The 20,278-nt window shown below is 49.2% G+C and overlaps 1 protein-coding gene across 1 annotated transcript in view; it reads right to left on the reverse strand.

Annotated features, from left to right (window-relative positions):
• LOC127054284 (zinc finger protein 560-like) overlaps positions 1 to 12,113 on the reverse strand; it is a 248,869-nt gene extending 236,756 nt beyond the window's left edge. The window contains exon 1 of the mRNA XM_050960367.1: positions 12,053 to 12,113. The gene's annotated coding sequence lies outside the window, so the exon portion shown is untranslated. The remainder of the gene's footprint in view (positions 1 to 12,052) is intronic.
• Between the last annotated feature and the right edge of the window lie 8,165 nt (positions 12,114 to 20,278).

Genomic DNA, 20,278 nt, shown 5'->3' on the forward strand with positions numbered 1-20,278 from the left:
TGCAGATTTCCTGCTGTATTCTGGTTTCCTTAAGGCCCTTCTGAGTTCCCTGACAGGAAAAAAAATTATCCATTTTCTCCCCTGGCTGGTTTCCCTGCTCTTTTTCTGGTCTGTGCTGAACCTCACAGGATCTTCCCTGCTTGTGACTGCTGGACACATTCCTTTTCATTCTTTGCGATAATGCTCTGTGTTTATCCACTTGCTCAACATTTCCCTGCTGAGAATTCTGCTCCTCTTTCTCACATGTCATTGCATCACCTGCTGTGATAGAGACAGAAACCTCAAACAGGGATGGAAAGGGGAAGGCCAAACCAAAACAAGTGCTGGAGAGATGTCAAATACAAATCAGGAACTCAGATCCTCCCAACAGGAGAGAGGAGGGGATCAATTCAGCCTTCACATCTCATCCAACTTCGCAGGGGGAAGGGAGAAAGCTACTGCCGGTGTCTGCTAGGATCTATAGGAAGCCTTGAGCTATATTTACCCTGCTGATGCGACCCCTGCTTTGGACAATAATGAACTGAGAGACTTCCCAAGAGCTTTGTAGGGCATCCCAGATATTTCCTTCAGGCACTTACAGATTCTGAGTTGGTTTAATGTTTTCTCATCTGTGTGGGGAGATATCAGGATCTCTCTTTCCTCTGAACCCTGGAGCTCTGGGACCCATGGCTCTTCCCCTTGTTCCAGCTGGGAGATCACATCACGTTGGAAAACCAGAAACCCTGCTCAGATGAAAGAAAACAAAGGAGTTCAGTTGATTTCATAAAACTTAATCATAAAAAACATTTTATTAATTTATCTTCAGTGATTAGTGTGACCTGGTGTGCCTGGGGCAGTCCTCACTGAAAATGCCAAGGTCAGAGCAGGCTGAAAAAGGGAGAGCAGATACTCCCCAAACTGGTGGTTAACACTGAAGTTAAATTCACTACACCAGTCACAAACTGTGCTTCTGAACCCACACACTGGTTAACGAGACTCTGAAAAAAAAATCACACTGCCCCCTTTATTGCATGACAGTTTTCTGACTCCTAATCAGCAACTAGGTCCCGTACAGTGAGAGGTTATTTAAAAACTCTGCTCACTGTGATACAGCATGGCCAGAAGGCAGCAGGAGAGTGATCCTAATTGGATCCAGGAAGTGGGTGGGTGGAAGGTCAGCCACATTACCCAGTCACTATAGGTTTGGATCTCATCCAAAATACCATGCTGACAGCCAATCCTTTAGCAGTTAAACTAAACGTTTAGAAGAAAGAACAAATGAAAGAATGAAGTTAAATTCCATCCTTCCAGACTATTCTTTAGCATCTAAACTAAAGGTTTAAAAGAAAGAAAGACAGAAAGAAGTTAAACGGAAAAGCAGTCAGATACATTCCAAAATGGATATATCAAGTTCTTAGCAGTATTGGTGAGTTGCTGGCTTGAAAGTCTGTCTGGAACGCATCCACAGCTTGGATGGGTCATTCAGTCCTTTGTTCCAGGGTTCAATTTGTAGAGAAGTTGCTCCAGAGGTAGGAAGGGGGATTGAAGACAAGATGGAGATGATGCAGCTGCACTTTATATTCCTTTTGCCATATGGCTTGTACTTCTTGTGTCCCAAACACAAGCTTCGCAGTACATGGCGTGGAAAAGCTTTGGAGGTTTCATTACACAGGCATACCCCAACATGTCTTGCTGACTCAATAGGTGTATCCCCTTGGTCCATGGGCTTATTGTACAGCTGATGACCCTCAATGGGCCATCAAACAGGCTAGGCAGTGTTGATGCCTATATGTCTGGGGGTGTCACACAGAAACACTGCACAAGTCTGGAAATACAGATATACTCTACATATCTGTAACTCACAATACAAGGGTGATAGAAACATAGAAACAAAATTATCATACTTGGCAAATCATAACATTTTCATTGCCACTTTACATGGCATACCTAGCATGTTTCATTGCAATTTTATCAGATTATTTTTTTTATTATTAATACCAAAGGGTCTCACAATTTCATGCAGTCTCACACTTGCTAAACTAGTGAATTCCCAGGACCAGTTCCACAGGTCCTTGAAGATGCCAAACATTGTGCTTATGAGGGATTGAAATACCCACATATCTGCTGGGAACACACACACAGACACTGTGTCATTCTATACCCCTGTGTTCACTCTTCTAGAAAATTATGATCAATTTTGTACCCAGTATGGCTTGTGAGGTATCATTAGAAAACACATAACCTAGTGAATATTATCCTCCTGTTAAAATATGTAGTAACAGTGTATGTAAAATTGTGAGATTTTATAGTATGATATTACTGAAAAAGTTTCAGTTCTGGGGAACACTCACAGACAAGTTCCTCGGAGACAGCAAGGCAAACAGCTGGTCCAATAGCCATTATCCTGCAGGGGGAAGGTGTGAAGACATTAAGGGCTGGTCTACACTACGGGGGGAAATCGATCTTAGATACGCAACTTCAGCTACATGAAAAACGTAGCTGAAGTTGAATATCTAAGATCGGATTACTAACCCATCCTCACCGCGCGGGATCGATGTCCGCGGCTCCCCCTGTCGAATCCGCAACTCAGTTGGGGTTGGTGGAGTTCCGGAATCGATATAAGCGCGCTTGGGGATTGATATATGGCGTCTAGATGAGACGCGATATATCTATCCCCGAGCAATCGATTTTAACCCGCCGATACGGTGGGTAGTCTAGACGTAGCCTTACATTCCATCACAGGGACCTATTAAGGCTGTTGTGGAAAACAACCACAGGATTGATTTTGAATCAGCTCAGCCTGAGACTCTTTTCTTGGTTACAAGCACGCAGGGGGCGACAGCTATTGGAATACTGTCCCCGAGCTAAAAATCACACAAGCCTTTTACACCTTAAAACCACAAACAATGACACATATGTTGCACGTTAATTTCCTTATTTGGAATATATTGCAAAATATGATGCAGGTCAAAAGCAAGCTGAACAATCAGTTTTCCATATTTGGCCTTTCCTGTTATTTTTATTACACCCTGGTGATATGGGAGCAAGACTCTCCATGTCTCAAGAAATGTCACTACCAACGTAGGCCATTTTTACATGCTAGGGTACAATCTAGATCAGTGAGGAGTTGTGTCATCTGTAATCCTGGGTGAGATTCAGTGTTCTGCTGCTGGAGCTCCCCTGTCTGGATACTGCCAGCCAGCGTTCAAGGACGCACTGATTGTCTGTATGATAAGTAACCCTGGACTGGCAGCTCTGATTCCAGCCGCCTGCTTGTTACACCCCAAGCACATTCTGGTTTGGGTAGAGAAGGCTCAGGGTTTGAGAGAAGGCTGGGGGTAGGAAGCTTCTGTTCATTATGCTGGACGTAACTCCCAGTTTTACTTGAGTAAAGATGAGATATTTGACATTGTGTGATACTGCTCCTGTGCTCTGTTCCCAAAGTGTTCTGCAGCAGAGGAGGGTCTCCGGTAGTATGTGTGTCACTGGCCTATTGGGGTGATGCTGAAACAGGACAGGGTACAGATGGCATTGTGGGGGTGGCATGAACCTTCACTCGTCATTTCCTCTTCCAAGAGCAGAAGGGACAGGAATCCTTACCCAGCAAGACCACCTTCTCATAGTTCTCCTGCATGACATCCCTATAGAGGGCTGTCTGAGTGGGGTCCACCAGAGTCCCCTCTTCCCTGGAAAAATACACAGCCACCTCCTCGAAGGTCATCGACCCCTGAAAGAGCAAGAGTCCAACACTCAGTACCTGCTGACCCACTCACAACCCCACTATTCACGGAACAGCAGCACCAGGGAAATGGAAGCTCCAGAAGGCGCATGTTAACAGAGTCCCACCCCACCTTGCTTACAGCAGCCAGGAGGCATCAGAGGGTAGAAAGAGAGAACCTTTGTGTCTCCCATCTGACAGACAGAAGCAGGGTCTTCACATTTATCACATAGCTACAAGCCAGAGCTAAATATAGGAGATGGGGCTGTCTCTGGACCCTGATAGTGGCTCCCTGGTAGGAATCCCAGCACTCTCCAAATAAAATATATGGAAGAAAGGGGAAGTCAATAGTAAAGAATAGAAGTTAGAAGGTCAGAATTGTAGTGCCCATTAACAAAGGTTTAGAGAAAATAGAAACTATCAAACTAACGGGATATCCTTATTGGATGAGATCAAAAGTTTGGTTGCAGCTAAACCTAAACTTCCGTAAGGGACATGACTTGATCACCACAATATTTTTACTAAAAAAACTAGAATGATACAAAATAAACACGGCATAAATTAAATAGATTAAAAACTCTGATAGTAAATGGGGAACCATGGTCGAGTGGATTTCTTTCTAGCAGGTTCCTGCAGTGATTGGTTCTTGGCCCTGTGCTATTTAACATTCTTATCCATGACTTAGAAGAGAGTACAAAATCATCACTGATAAAGTTTACAATTGCCACAAAGATTGGGGTTGGTGGTAATTAATGAAATCCCAGGAGATTCAGGCTCCCTCACTGGGAGTCTGGGAAGTTGTCCCAGCCCTGGCTGGAGGGTTATTTCCTGTTCCACAAAGATGGGAAGTTCCATTCCCAACTCCTGTGCCTTGAAATTAGGACCTGTCTGACACTACACCCCCATATTCATCATAATAGTATGATTATAATATGGTTAGGACATAATTATGATCTATTTTGTACAAGATGCATCATGTGTGGTGTCACTGGAAAAGTTCTGATTTGCTGAATATGATTATCCTATTTGTGTGCACATATCATGTTCGTATCTGAAGTAATGGATATTGACTCTTTATCTGTATTTCAAATGTGCTTACTCTGGGTAACACCCACAACGAGCCTTTCAGGTACAGCAATGAAGAAGGCAGACAGCGCTGATAGCTCAACAAAGACAATGGACTATGGAAGAGCTTAGCCTTCCTGTGAATGTTTCAGCCAGCCTAGAAGTCATGGCTACTATGACTCAGCAGGGCCTGTGACCAGACCACGTGACACTAACCTCAATTTTAGTACCTGTATTTTTCCACAAACTGGACTAGGAACTGAGTTTGGAACAAAAGGTTCCCACCATATGGAAAAGCTACATAAGGTGGGGTGTGACATCATCTCTTGGCCTCATTCCCCACACAAGAAAACTCCTGCAAACACCTGAGAAACAAAAACGGATGTGGGGGAAGTGCTGCTCCCAGGATCAAGAGATTTCTAGCTTGTGTATGGAAACTTGGGGGACTGCTTGTACCATCAGTCAGGGTGAGAAATTGCTAATTCAAATTCTATCCATCTAGTATGTTAGGCTTAGTCTGAGTTTTGGTTATTTGCTAAATAATCTGCTTTGATCTGTTTGTTATCACTTATTATCACTTAATCTATCTTTCTGCAGTTAATAAACTTGTTTGATGCTTTATCTTAACCAGCGTATTTTGAGTGAAGTGTCTGGGGAAAATCTCAGCTTGTTGTGCACATCTGTCCCATATCGAGGGGAAGGGGAACTATATTAATGAGCTTGCATTATAGAGATCCCCGTGCACTATAAGATGGTATAATTCTGGATTTATACTACAGCAAGTGTGCAAGGTTGGGGAGTGGGAAATTGGCTCTTGTCTTCTATCTGTCCTTGAGTGGTTTAGGTAAAGCACTCAGGTAGCTTACTTGGCAGCATGGCGCCACCTGCTGTTGCGTTGGGTGATAACAGGCCCTGGAGAGGCTGGCGAAATCTCCAGCAAAGCAGTGTGAGAAGGGCCAGCCCATCTTCAGGGTTAGAGGACACAGCAGTTCGCAGAAGCTCCACAAACTGCTGCCTGGGGGTGACAACCCATCATGCCCTACACTACACAAGTCTCAGCAGGTTTGTCACATGCTGTCCCCTCCCTTTCTCCACCCGAGATATTTCCTGCTTCCCACCACCTCTAGCAATTCCCACCCTCCTATGCATTTACTGCTCCTCAACCTCCAAGCAGAGCCCACCACCACCTCCCTGATAATCTCTTACCTGAGCCAGCTCCATTGCAGCCATTTCCTTGCCCCTGGGAGGACGAGATGATCTGCAGCGATACATAGACGCTATTCTCTGGCCTGCCGGGGTGAAAAGGGCAAGGTGTGAGAATTCAGACTAGGCTTTTGTCCATTCCACAAGCCGATTTCCCCCAGCTTTTCCCTGCTAATGCATATTCTAGGTTCTGGCACACTTTGAAGCACAGAGTAACCTTATTCCAGTACAGGCCTAGCCCCCTCCCACCAGGGTGTAACCCTCTGACACATGGGGAAACCCTCCCAGCAACAGTCTCTCTCTTACACGTATCAAGTTTGTGGACAACACCAAGCTGGGAGGGGTTGTAAGTGCTTTGGAGGATTGGATTAAAATTCAAAATGATCTGGACAAATGGGAGAAATGATCTGAAGTAAATAGGATGAAATTCAGTAGAGATAAGTGCAAAGTACTCCACGTTGGAAGGAACAATCGGAGGCCAGAGAAGAGCAGAAACAAAGGAGTCACTTTGAGGGATTCTCCCTGTCATTGTCCCCAAGGCAGCTGTCTCAGGTTTACAAAGGTGTTTCATGTTCCAGCCTTTATACAGTCTCTCCTGGGAGTGCCCCTTTCATGGACTGGGCCTAGTTTTAGTTTTTGGTAGTTAACAATCTTGGTTTATTGTTCATCTAACCAGTATGTGTGGATTGAAGTGTGTTGGAAACTCTGTTTGGGATAACAAGCTGGTGCATGTCATTTTCCACTGATGAAATGACAGACTTCATATGAGCTTTTGTCATTCAGTAGCGTGCTGGACAGTGTAAGATGCACATTTCTGGGGGAAAGTTGGGCACTTGAAAATTTGCTGGTTTTCTCCTGAGGTGTAATTCATGAGTGGCTGTCTAGCAGCACTCAATACTGTGTAGCTGGGAGTGAGTTACATGCTGGAGACTGTGTGTTAAGTGGCCAAGAGGGGCTGTTCTCGCGGGAAAACAGTGGAAAAGGCACCCCGGGCTGGAGAACTGAGGGGACACAGCTATTTAACAGTCCAGATTGTACTCTGGGTAACGTCACAGACACTCATTATGACAGAGCCTCTTACAACACAGAGAAAGTAAATCCATGTCCCAGAAATCGAAGACTCAGACTGAGGGCAAGAGTCCTTGGCACTGCTTCTTGCTGACAGAGAGGTCCAGAGACAGTGTGAGAATCCTGGGGAAGCTGGGAACAGGAAGCATGGGCTGGCGGGGTTCGGTGGAGAAAGGGAACAGGAAGGGCAGGGATATTACTAAATCCAGGATCTCAGCAGTGCTAGATGACAGGATAGCACATAGTGCAGCCCATTGGAAAGCACAATCCCAACTATACATACAAAATGATGGGGTCTAAATTAGTTGTTTCCACACAAGAGATGGATGTTGGAGTCACTGTGGATAGTTCTCTGAAAACATCCACTCAATGTGCAGCAGCAGTGAAAAAAAGTGAACAATGTAGGAAATAATTAAGAAAGGGATAGATATGACAGAATATCTCATAGATCATATTTGTAAAAACAGCAAATAAATCCATGATACACCCACATCTTGAATACTGCATGCACATGTCACCCCATCTCAAAAATAGATATATTGGAATTGGAAAAGGTTCAGAAAAGGGCAACAAAAATGATTAGGGGTATGGGACAGTTATGCCAGACCTAACCCCCAGTTTCACTTGAGCAAACAGGAGATATTTGACACTGTGCAATACGGCTCCTGTGCTCTGTTCCCAAAGTGTTCTGCAGCAGAGGAGGGTCTCTGGTAGTATGTGTGTCACTGGCCTATTGGGGTGATGCTGAAACAGGACAGGGTACAGATGGCATTGTGGGGGTGGCATGAACCTTCACTCTTCATTTCCCCTTCCAAGAACAGAATGGACAGGAACCCTTACCCAGCAAGACCACCGTCTCATAGTTCTCCTGCATGACATCCCAGTAGAGGGCTCTCTGAGCGGGGTCCAGCAGAGCCCACTCTTCCCTGGTGAAATACACAGCCACCTCCTCAAAGGTCACCTGCCCCTGAAAGAGCAAGTGTCCAACACTAAGGACTTGCTGCCCCACTCACAGCCCCACTATTTGTGGCAGCGAGGAGTGAATCAAATGGAAGCTCTGGGTGGATCATAGTCAAGAGAGTCCCACCTCGACCTCGCTCAGAGTATCCAGCAAATACCAGGGTGAGGGGACGAAGAGAGAGCCCCTCTTCTCTCTCCCGGCAGATCCATCACCCCCCTACTAGCCACCGACTGATACAGGAGATGGAGGCCCTAGCAGGGTCCAGGGAGAGCTCGCTGGTAGGACGCCCAACACCCTCCTCATTGTGAGGAGCGGGATATGAAGGGAGAGGCAGCTCCAATAAGCCTGACCCATGGGTATCCCCTTCATATCTCACAGCAGCCGCTGGTTAGTGAGGTCAGGCTCCAGCACTAGGAGTCTGGTCAGTTTGACTAGCTCCATGTAGGTGGGCTATTTTCTTTCTTCACAAATTAGGGCATTTCCATCTCCAAACCTCCTGGGTCTGTTCCTGGAATCTAGGCCACTTATTAAATAACTCCCAGCAGGTTTGCCACACCCTGGCCTCCTCCTTTCCCCACGCTGTGAATTTCCCGCCCAGCTCCAACCTCCAAACCAGACTCTGCAAACCTTCCCATCTCTGGTGTATTTGCTCTCCCTTTCCTCCAGCAGGAACCCACCAACAACCGCCTGATAATCTCTACGTGGACTGACTCCACTGCAGCCATTTCTCTTCCCTGTCCCACAACAGGCTGGGATGAGCTGGAGCAAAACATGGACGTCATTCTGCAGCCTGTCTGGGGGAGAAGGGCAGTTGTGGGCACTTCAGAACCGGTTTTAGTTAATTTCACATCACAGTTCCCCAGGCCCTTTCCCTGCAGACAGACACCCTAGATTCTGTCATGCTGGGAAATGTTCAATCTGTTTATTACAATTTAGACCTGGCCCCTCCTGCCAGGGTAAGTCCACAGACACATTTTTAACCTCCCTTCTCTCTCCCCTCACCCCTTCTCTGAACACAAGGCTAGAAAAGAGCAGAACCAAAGGAGTCACTGTGGGGGATTCCCTCAGACACTGACCACACGGCAGCCAAACCCCAGCAGGGGGAATATGGAGTCAGGAACTGGCTTTTGCTCTGTCTGATCCTTGTTTTGTTCACTGGAAAGTGGTTCTGCCCAGGGATGCAGCAATACATGTGTCTGGGTGGACAAGAGAGCTGGAAATCTCTCCCCCGCACTCATTTCTCCCACTGCCCCTTTCAGTCTCCCCTTCCCTTGTCCTCTTTCCCTGCCCCTCTGGCTGTGACAGTCCCATTCCTGGGGGCTTTGCTCTCCCATGGCTGGATTTTCTCCTGGCAACCGCTAATGGGAGGAGAAATGAGGTGGGGTTGTTTGTGCAGAGTCACTTTCTTGCTAGACCCTAGGACATTCCCTGAGGTCTTTCAGTTACCTGGAGACTCTGGCTCAGAATGTAGTAGTAACAGGGCCCAGGGCTGCCCTAGGGGGCTAGGACCAGCTGCAGAAAGTCATCCCCTGGGCTGGGCAGAGAAGAAGCTTTAATTAAGGTCACTTCCCAGCACACAACCCCAGTGGAGGAGCAGCAGCTGCCAAGCCTGGTCTCCCAGATTACAATGGAGGCTGCAGCGTCTGACCTAGGAAGCTGAATCCCAATATCCTGAACAGAGAGGGAGAGAGCGTTTGAGCAGCTTCCCTCCTTTAGCTCTCTGGGGAGAGCAGCTAATGGGAGCCCCTCCTCACAGGGAGAATTGCTGATCTCATTTGCCCCACTGTCCATCTGGAATCACTCCTTGTCTTTCCATACAGTGACTCTGGATTAACAATGGTCTCAATGACACCAGATTTCAGAAAGAATGAGTCCAGAATGCTGTGGAAGAAACCATCGTGTGGCAGTGCTGACTCCCTTCCCACCTCCCTCACCCCAGCAAATCTAGGACAAGGACTGGGGGCAAAAATTTTCCAAACGGAACCGAAAGTTCCTGTAGTTTTCAAAAGAGGAGAAAAGCAAAATCTGTGATTTCACACTAATAGTGTTTGATAAGTGGACAGAAAGTTATCCCAGTGACAGGGCACGTGACTGGGGAATGCCAGGCAGTGCTTGGAGCCAGGACTCTGCCACAAGTTGACCAGAGAGAAGGATCATGGTTAGCAGCAGCCCCCAGACACCCCCTAGTACCCAGAGCCCAGACCCCCCCAGCCAGGGGCCCCAGACACCCCACAGCCAGGATCCCATCAGGTATTCCCTGGGACGCAGCCCCCAGAGTCCGTGGCCAGGGACCTCAGATACCCCTCAAAGCCCCACCAGCCAGAGAACCCCCATCAGACCATGATTACCAGGTTGGGAATCCCAAAGGGTTCCCCCCACCAAGGGCCCCCAGCAGAAAGGGACCCCCCCACTGGGAACTCAGTCCCTCACTGCCTGCCTAGGAACTCCCCCACCCTCCAGAACGATCCACCCTGACATTTGCCTGGGACCCCCTCCTCTGCCCAGTGTGACCCCCTGATGCATTACAGTGCGATCCACCACTCTGCTTCCCTGGCATGCCCTCACCTAGTGCCAGGGATCCCCTCCCCCAGCTCTGTGCACTGGGCATGGCAACAAAACCAGGAACCAGCAGGGGAAGCACAGACAGAGCCCCTGGCACAGAACCAGGCTCCCTCTAACCCTCTGTCCCGCCTCCCCAAGAGACACCCACCCCCACTGTTCTGCAGCCACCAGGCCCCCAGCGATACCCACCTCCAGGACCCATAGCCTCAGGGATGGGCACATCACAACCACCACCCTCAAACCCCAAACCTCCACATCCCACCAACCTGACTAGGGTACCCCCTGCCCAGCCACCCAGAGGCTTCCCCCTACCACAATGCCCCTTCAGCTGCAATCTCCCCACACAGACACCTTCCCTGCCCCTGCAAGTGTTACCTCACAGAGTGTGAGAAGTGGCTAGAAAGTTAACACCACCTCCTGCTGGCCAGTCACACAGGCAGAGGGAGCCTGGGGGGTGCTTCTTTAACAGGAGAATGGAAGGCCTGGAGGGCAAGAAAGGTCCACGGGCTGTCACTAGCAAATAATGGCCACCATGGATCCACCCCAGAGGCGGCTGAATCTTAGCACATTGGGAAACAACCCATCATATTCAATTAGAAATAAAACAACTAGAGATAAGTGGGGCAAATGTTTGGGGTATTTTATATCAATCTTTGAGATACACAGACAGAACCTGTCACAAACGACCTTTGATAACATGAGAGAAAACCACCAAGATCGGAGGGGATTTGATGTTGCTATTAAATAACTAGTGGAAAAGGGGGACTGTTGGACTGGATTTTATGTGACTGTCCAATACATAAACAGAATGTGATGGTCCCCCCCGGCCCCTGGCCAACCATTCATGTGAGCAGCTGAGAGCCCTTTGAGGAGCTGATTTAAGAGGGGGAGGAGCTGGAAGGCTCCCTGGACAAAGGAAGGGGGCCACAGGGCGATTGGTAAATGGGGTCTGGGCAGTCTCCATGGGGATGTGCAACTCCTTTCCCTGCCCTGGCAGAGAACGGGCACCTCATCCCATCCCATCCCCAGTCCAGGGGGAGCCATGTTCTGGGGAATGACCCAGGGCAACAATTTCCCACCCGAACAAGGACAAATCGCTGCAGATAAAATGGGTGTTAAAATCCACCCCCCATCAGAGAGATTTTAAATTGACATTTGAGAAGTATGGAGAGAAAAGGGAAAAGCAGAGGCAATTAGAGAGCTGATCATGGGGGAGGGGGAATCTCCCTGCATTTTATAGCCACGTGTGATAATGAGAGATAAAAGGGGAAATCTTGAGAGAATGTGTATGTGGGAGGAAGTGGCAAAAGCAGGGACAGGATCCAGTTAACTCACCTCCCCCCACACCCCGGGAATGTCCTCGCTGCACAGAGACAGTTCTACCCCCCCACCCCAGTGACCTCCCCCTCCCTGCAATTCTGGATTCTCCCCCCCGACACCTCCGCCCCCTCCAGCCACAACAAGGGGAACCTCCGGGCCCCAGTCTCTGTCCCCACCTGGATCCCAGCGGGGCCGGGGGCAGATCCTGGCTGCAGCTGAGAACAGCGGCTCCGCTCCGGCTCGGCAGGCTCCAGCGCTGCTGGCAGCACGTGGAGAACCAGGGAGCAGCTGCTCAGCCCGGGCTCCGCGTCACAATGTGCCACAGCCCTGCCCCCAGGAGCTGCCCCGCCCCCGGGCTGTGCCAGAGTCTCGCCCCCAGCAGTTGCCCAGTGTTGGGTCTCTGGGCTTTGTTCTCCTGCCTCCTTCTTCCCAGCACCCCCCCACGCTCCGAGCTGCTCCCTTCCTGTGTCTGCAAACACCACCCCCCCCCCCGAGCTGGCTGCAGCGCTAACTGGGGCTGTCTCCAGTGGCTGAAGTTGCCTCTAACTCTGCTTCACCTGGAGGGGAAGAGAGGAAGGGAGGATATGGTCCCAGGGCGTGAAAGCAAAATTAGGGGGCAGGGAAAGAAGGACTGTTTGGAAAGGTGGTTTTTTTGTGGGCGGGGGGTGATCCAGAGGGAGTCAGAAGAAGTTGGGCAGCAGAGGCTCAGGAAAATTGAGGGGAACCCCCTGGGTGTCCCAATGTTGGCCAGGGTTTATACAGCACCTTGCACAATATGGGGTCTGATCTCAGTCATGGTCTGTGCAGCACCTGGGAGCCCTGATGTCTGTTTCCTGATCAAAGGTGCTGGGAATGGAGAGAGGGAAACCTCAGCACCTGAAGGTTAATGCAGCCCTGTGTGCAACCCCTGCTAGGGTGACTGGGCAGCAAATGTGAAAAACTCGGACAGGGGGTGGGGGTAATAGGCAGCTATATAAGAAAAAAGACCCAAAAATCAGGACATCCTGTCACACTAGTTCCTGCTGCTCTCATAAGGGCTCGGCTTAGAAAGGGTTTGGCTACGCTTGCAGCTGTACAGCGCTGGGAGTTAAAGCTGTCTTCCTACATCTGTGTAGGGAAAGCGCTGCAGTGTGGCCACACTGACAACTGCTAGCACTGCAGTGTGGCCACATTTGCAGTGGTGTTGGGAGTGATACATTGTGGGCAGCTATCCCAGAGTTCAAGTGGCTGCGACGTGCTTTTCAAAAGAGGGGGGGTGGGGTGGAGTGTGACAGGGAGCGTTGGGGAGACAGAGCGAGTAGATTTTTGGAGCTGACACTGTGTCAGCTCCCTGCATGGCAAGTTCCAACCCCCTCCCCCACCCCTCTCTCATTCACTAAATGCAAATAGCCGCCTTTGTTTTTTCCTCACAGACCAGATAAGCAGCTGCTCCAAAACAGACCCCGCCCCCTCCCGTGCCCACCGGGCTGCTTCCCTCCTCAAGCAAACACCAGCTGTGGACGTTCCAAAGGGATCCCCCTGCCTCTGCTCATTCACTGCAAACAGTAACTGTGTTTGGTTTTTATATATGCAGCTCCGGGAGCCCCGAGCTCATAACAAAACAAACAGAGGCATCACACCAAAACAAAGAGTGTTATCTCTACTTAAAAGCATTATGGGAAGGTTCCGGAGGTCAGTGACAGCGTAGTAAGATTAATCACTGTTTACACTGGCACCCCAGCGCTGCAGCACCAGCGCTGTTCTCTTTATTCCTCTCGTCGAGGTGGAGTACATGCAGCGCTGTAGCCAGGGAGATACAGCACTGTATGTGCCTTGCCAGTGTGGACGGGGAGTAAGTTACAGCACTGTAAAGCCACCACCAGCGCTGTAACTCTCCAGTGTAGCCAAGGCCTGAGTTGTAGTAATAATAGCAGCCAAGAGTCCGGTGGCACCTTATAGACTAACAGACGTATTGGAGCATGAGCTGTCGTGGGTGAATACCCACTTCGTCAGATGCAACAATAGTCTCATATGGGCTAGTGGTCAGGATTCCTGGTTTTCACCCAGGTGGCCTGGGTTCAACTTCTGTTGTGGGAAGAATGCAGAGCTTTTGCCCAGAGTGGAGACAGGAAATGAAAGGAACGGGAAGGGATCCTGCCAGCAGTGGAGTTAGACAGTGTGGGGAGGGGACTCCAGAAGTGGGGGTGGGGCAGTGGTCTGGGGGGAGATGAGGGAAGGATCCCAGCAGTGTGGGAAGTTGACAACCTGGAGAGCACAGGCCTGGCATGGGGACCTGGAAGAGTGAATGTGTCCCTCTAAACCCATCAACTGCAGACTAGGCAGGCTTGGAAGAATTGCATATTTGTTGGTAAATGTCAATTTCTGTGTAAACACACAACCCAATGGAAAAATATTTCCATCGATAATCATCAAAATTGACAGATGGGCAAAGTAAGAAACATGCTGCTTGAGATCTTACCCTGTTGTAGGAGCAGCAGTGATCTGTGTGCTCTGTATAACCTGTATGCTCAAAAGGTCTGTTACACCTCCCATCCCCGTGCTTGTCTCCTCTCCCTCTTTGAATCCCTGCGAAGTGGCTTTCCCCCTCTGCTTTGTACCTCCAGTGAATGCCCTTCACCCGACCCATCTGGCCAGTTGTTCACTGTGTTACATTCCATCGTACCTCAGGGAGACTGACCTTCATCGCACCATCCATCACTGCACTATGGGACACTTACCTTAAAGGATCCTGACATCTCCACTGCCAGGCCTGTCCTGGGAGCATGAGTATGCGAGTGTGAGTGTGACACCCTTCCTCTTCCCTTCTTTTGAGCTTAGCTATCAAGCTAATAAATGTGCTGCTTTCTGCCAGACTTTGGGAGGGAGGGGCGTTATTAGTCCTCTCTAAGCTTACTAACTGACCCAATTTTGGGTAACACAAGCAACATTGTTTGATCTGTTATTGTACCAAAGGGGGAGATGGTTGTCTATAAAGGAGGGTGAAGACTAAAAGAATCTAATGAGAATGGGATTTGAACCCATGCGGGCAGAGCATAATGGGGTAGCAGTCCATCACCTTAACCATGCGGTCACTTCATCTGAGCTGTCAAGAAACAGACAGGAGGAGAAATCTAAGGCTGGCAGAGATACGGATATGATGGAGTTTTTAAATACTAAGCGTAAGCAGGGTCTGAATGAGCTCCCCCCTCACATCTAGTGAGGAGCTGGGGAAAGACTTCTGGAACATACAGTGTTTGCATAGGCACACCTACTCTGCCTAGGTATGCAGTATGGTGGGGCCGCTTCCCCAAAATGACCAGTTTGGATGGTGTTGGGTTACAAATCACTTTAGGATTGAGTGGAATAAAATGTTATTCTCCTTCCTGTATGAGTGAAGGGCAGCAGAACATACCTAGTCCGTCCTGATGGAGGGGTAGGTGGGTGAGGAATAGCTTTTATTGGACTGCAGAGAAGTGATTGCGGACGTCACCCTAAACCAGTGGTGCCCAAACATTTCACACTGTGCCCTCTTAGCCATGGCTGTGGCCCCTCAGAAGCCACAGTCGAGAACTGGTGCTGGGAGTGGGGCTGTTGCTTGCTGGGGAGAGGGATGCTGGTAGGGGTAAAAGGGTCGACGCCGGGCTGGGAGCCAGAGTCTCAGGCTGAGGGCGGGGTTGGGGAAGAGCTGTGGCAGAGTGGTGCTGAGTGGTGCTCCCTCCCTGCCCTCTATGTGGGCTGGCTCAGGTCCTGAGGTGCCCCCATGAATCTTCCTCTGTGTCCCGCTGGGAGTCATGCCCTACATTATGGGGACCACTGAACCCTACTCGCGAAGCCGGGGCTAGTGATGCCAAACCCCTGGGAAAGGGAGAACAAGTGTGGGGGCCCCAGCACCAGAACCATGGCCCCCCCTTCTGTCTGTGGCTCTGCCCCCTTCCACATCTTCCTCCCATGGCCCCATCCACTGTCACCTCTGTTCCAGGCCTTCCTCCACCAGCCCCACCCTATCACTCCTTTAGCCCTGCCCCGCTGTTGCCCTGAGACCAGAGAAGCTCTGTGCCCCTGCTGCAGCCCCCGGGCCGTAGCAGGGAGTGGGAACTCCTCCAGCCCTGGGGCTGATATGGGGGAGACTTTTCCAGGGGGACCTAACTTGGCCAGGGCCCCTGGTCATGGGCCCCACTGTCCCCTTGGCAAGGCTGAGCCCCCTCCCCGCCGAGCCTCCATTATGAGCCGCCCAGGCTACCACTGTTCAGTGTGTGGCCAATCTCTGTGTTTTCTGCTTCTCGTTCTGGGGAGCCTGGACGGACTTAGGGGTGGGGCCCCCCCGGCAGCCTCCCAGGGTTCCAGGGGTCAAAGGGCATCGTGTAGCAGTGCAAAGGTGCTCACTGCTCTCCCCTGCCCCAATGCTCCTCCGTGGGCCCACAGAGGGTTGCGGGGAGTGAGGAGCAACACTATGTGCTCCATGCATCCTGGACACTTTTCCCACCTGGGCTGTGCTGTGAGGGAAGCATCAGAAGCTGCTGCTCTCTGCCCTCCCGCTATGCAGCCTGGCTGAGGAAAGTGACCTGGATGCAGGGAGCTCGGATGATCTCACTTCTTGCCCCCACATCCCACAGCCCCTAGGGGTGCCCAGATGAGCAGCGTTCCAGGGAGGAGTGGGGGGGCAGCAATGCCAGCTGCTCCATGAACACAGGTCAGTGTCCCCACGTGGGTGCAGGAGGGAGTGCAGGGGTTTCTGTGATGCCTATTCTATCAATATCCTCACTTAATACCAGGCACTCAAATTCACGCGTCTTAGTACTTAGACATCTAGCGTTTTTATTTAAGCACTTCTAAAATGTGTCCCATTTTAGCTGTCTGCTATTACATGATGTAATTGAGGGAGACTCTTTCATTTCACTGTTTCTCATCAGATCCTACCTGTAAATTATCATCTTCCATCCTCTCCACCTTACTAGGCTATAGAGAATCCCTATGAATAGTTCCCCTCCTAACGGACGTCTCTGTCTGAACCCTGTGCTCCTCAGCGCCTGTCGGCTTTCCCCCAGTTCTGAGGCTGTGTCTGCACTGCGCACCTCACCACGGCGCATCTGTGCCACTCTAACCGTGCCATTGTAAGGTGAGCTGTGTGGCCATCCTTATAGCTGGGAGAGAGCTCCCCCGGCAACAAAACCAAACCACCTCCAACGAGGGGCAGGAGCTTCGTCACTGGGAGCACAGCTCCACCTACAAAGCGCTGTTCACACGGCTGCTTTGCATGGCTCAAATTTTGGCATTCTGGGAGTGTTTTTTCTCACCACAGAGAGACAAAATTTTTATCAACAAAAGCTGAAATTAAAAAAAACTCCTCTGCAACCTATTTAATTTTACCTTTATACAACCTTTATACTGCCTCCAGTTTTGGTGTCCTCATTTGAAAAAGATGTTGTGAAATTGGAGCTAGGGCAGCAAAGAGCCACCAAATGTTCTGAGGGCTGGAGAAAAATTCCTTCCAGTGAGCTATTGAAAGAGCTCAACCTGTTTAGATTATCAAAAGAAGATTGAAAGATGACTTCATTGAAGTATTGAAGTGCCTTAATGGAGAGAAAAGATTGGGTATTAAAGGGCTCTTGAATCTGGCAGAGAAAGGCATAACAATACCCAATGGCTGGAAAGTGAACAGAAACAAATTCATATTACAACTAAGGCACAAATAGTCAACAGTGAGGATGATTCCCCACAGAAACAAGCTACCAAGGGAAATGGTGGATTCGCCATCTCCTGATGTCATGTAATGAAGACTAGATGCCTTTCTGGAATGGGTTTGCCCCCAAAGTAGCTCTTATGTCATACAGGAGGCCTGCGATATGCAGGTTAGATGCTCTAATGGTCTCTTCTGGACATGAAGTCGACTAGTTTCTGAAAAACTGAGCGTAGCGTTGGGAGTAGTGTCTGATGTTTTCCTGTCTAGCCGGCTTGCTGCCTAGAATGAACGCTCCTTGAGTGGGGTGATCCACAGGGAGTAGTTTAAAACTCCAAAGTGCCTGGCCAGCGGCAGGACATTGGCACAGCAAGGGAGGAGTGTGGCAGTGACAACACAAAGGCCTTTTCAGGACCTGAGACTATTGGTCCAAGGTGGTGAGGAGGTGCTGACCTCACAGAGAGATGCTGACATCAGACAGGCAGGACAGGGACGAGGGGCAGGGAAACCTCAGAGACCTCTGTGGCTTTGCTTCAGCAAGTCTCCTTCTCCAGGTCTCTTTGAGGACTGAGAGAGTATTCAGGTTCACGGACGTGAGCGCCAGGAGGAACCTCTTTCGAGTTTTCTCCTTCCCTTTTAGTGATTTTACTAGAAAACAGCCGCCCCTGTTTAGAAGGCAAGAGCCTCCTGGAGATTTGAAACCTGTTCAGTCTGAGCCATCTGGTGACAGTTGAATTCTAGGCATGGAAAACATGAGCTTAAGGAGGCAGAATTTTATTGCGCATCTGGGATTTTGTCCCTTAGAATCACTGGGGACATTAGGGTTTCACCTTTTCCTCTCTCCCTCCCTCCTTTCTCTTGGTCTCTTGCTTCTTTTGTCCTTTCTCCTGTTCCCTTCCCAATAACAGGAGGGGTGTGTGTGTGTGTTGCGGGGGAGTGCTCTGCAGCTCCCACTGTGGAAGGTTCAGCCAAAAATGTGAGGCTGAAATAGTGCTCAGGCAGTGATCTCCACCAGTGACCTGGGCCATCCTTTGGGCTCTCTGGTGAGAACCCTCAGCCTCCTGTCCTCAGTCTCTACCCTGATTGGCTGAGCAGGGGGTTATTGACAGGGAGGAGACTCAGGTCCTTGTTGTTCTCTTTTAAGATCAAGTAAATAAATCAGAACCAGTTCTATGTTTGAAAAATTTTGCTGCTTCTCTGCATTAATGGTCTCTGAGCAGTTCATGATTCTCTCTAACATTGCAGTTCTCCTAAAATACTTGCCGAATTATTACTGTCACTGTTGTTGGTCTGGAGCTCATCTGAGAGCACTTTATTCAGGTCATTCAATGTCTGAAATTCAAGATCCAATGCTTAGTTTGAAAATCAGGGCTCTTGGGTCCTATTCCCAACTATGCCTCTGACTGGCTGTGTGACCTCAGACAAGTCAATTCTCCTTTCTCAGCCTTAGCTTCTCCCTCTTTCAAGTAGAGATAATAATGATCCGCTCTTACCTACCTCTTGGTGGTTGGAGGATGCGGATCCATTGGGGAGTGTCACTAGGAGTAGTGCGTAATATGAGGTGTGCTATCACGTTTATTCAGAGCAGAGTATGACATAATAGATTAGCTGAAATAGTCTATTTTATCTGTATTTTTTTTTGAAATTGTTAATGGTAGCAATGACTTACCTCAGACTGAAGCATCTTATCTAACGGTTGAGGTGTAAATGTCTCCTCTTTGTGTGCAAGGACACAATTTAACACACTCTTACAAACAGGACATGCTTTTGTTTTGCAACAAAATCTTTTTGCAAAGAACTTTTATCCCACTTGTTATGATTTTGAGAAACAAACTGGTTTAGTCTGAATAGGATTTTCGGAGAGAAACGGTTTGAATGAAATTTTCCCACCATCTCGATTCCTGGGCTCTATCCCTGCCTGTGGGCTGTTTTCGTCTGTTAGAACAGGAGTCGGAACTGGTGGCTTCTCTTTCTGGCTCTGCCACCGCCTTGCTGTGTAGGCCTTGCGTAGGTCACTTCCCTTCTCTGTACCTCAGGCTTCTCCCATCTGTCCAATGGGAACAGGAACAGTTCTCGAACTCTGGGCAGTTTAGAGCCCGAGTGAGATGAGGGGCGTTAAAGCCCTGTGTGAAGGAGAAAGGGGAGTTTCACAGTGTTTAGCACCAAGGAATTCTAAAGTTTGCCAAAATGTCTAGTCTGTGGAAACAAGAAATGGTCGGGGCCAAACCACTGCCTTTTTAAAGCCCATTCAAAGATGTGAGTCCGTATCTTTTAGGTACCTGGGGTTCTTTGCCAGCAGCAAAGAAGAGGTTCCTGCCTCCGTTTTTGTGGCCTTAACAAACCAGGTGTTCTCGTCTGAGATCCCTGAAAAAGAACATCTTCCCATCCATGAAAAAGACAGGACCTACCTTTCAAAGGGGAACAAAGAGACCTCTGGGACTTACAGACTAGCTAGCCTGACTGCCATAGCTGGAGAGATCCTGCAATAGATTCTTAAACACTCAGTTTGTCAGCAGCACCTACAGGATCATTTGGTTCTTAGGACTAGTGAACATGGATTTGTCAAGAACAAATCATTCCAAACCAATCCTCTTTCCTTCTTCGGCAGGTTTCTTAGCCTGGTGGAGGTGGGTAAACTGTAGGTGGGATCTAGCTTGGTGTTACTAAGGCTTTTGACACATTCCCGTAGGACATTCTCATAAGCAAAAGAGGGAAATGCTGTCCAGCTGCAATCAGTGTAATGTGG

The sequence above is a fragment of the Gopherus flavomarginatus genome, chromosome 6 (genome assembly GCF_025201925.1).
Source record: "Gopherus flavomarginatus isolate rGopFla2 chromosome 6, rGopFla2.mat.asm, whole genome shotgun sequence".
Classification (NCBI taxonomy): Eukaryota; Metazoa; Chordata; order Testudines; family Testudinidae; genus Gopherus; species Gopherus flavomarginatus.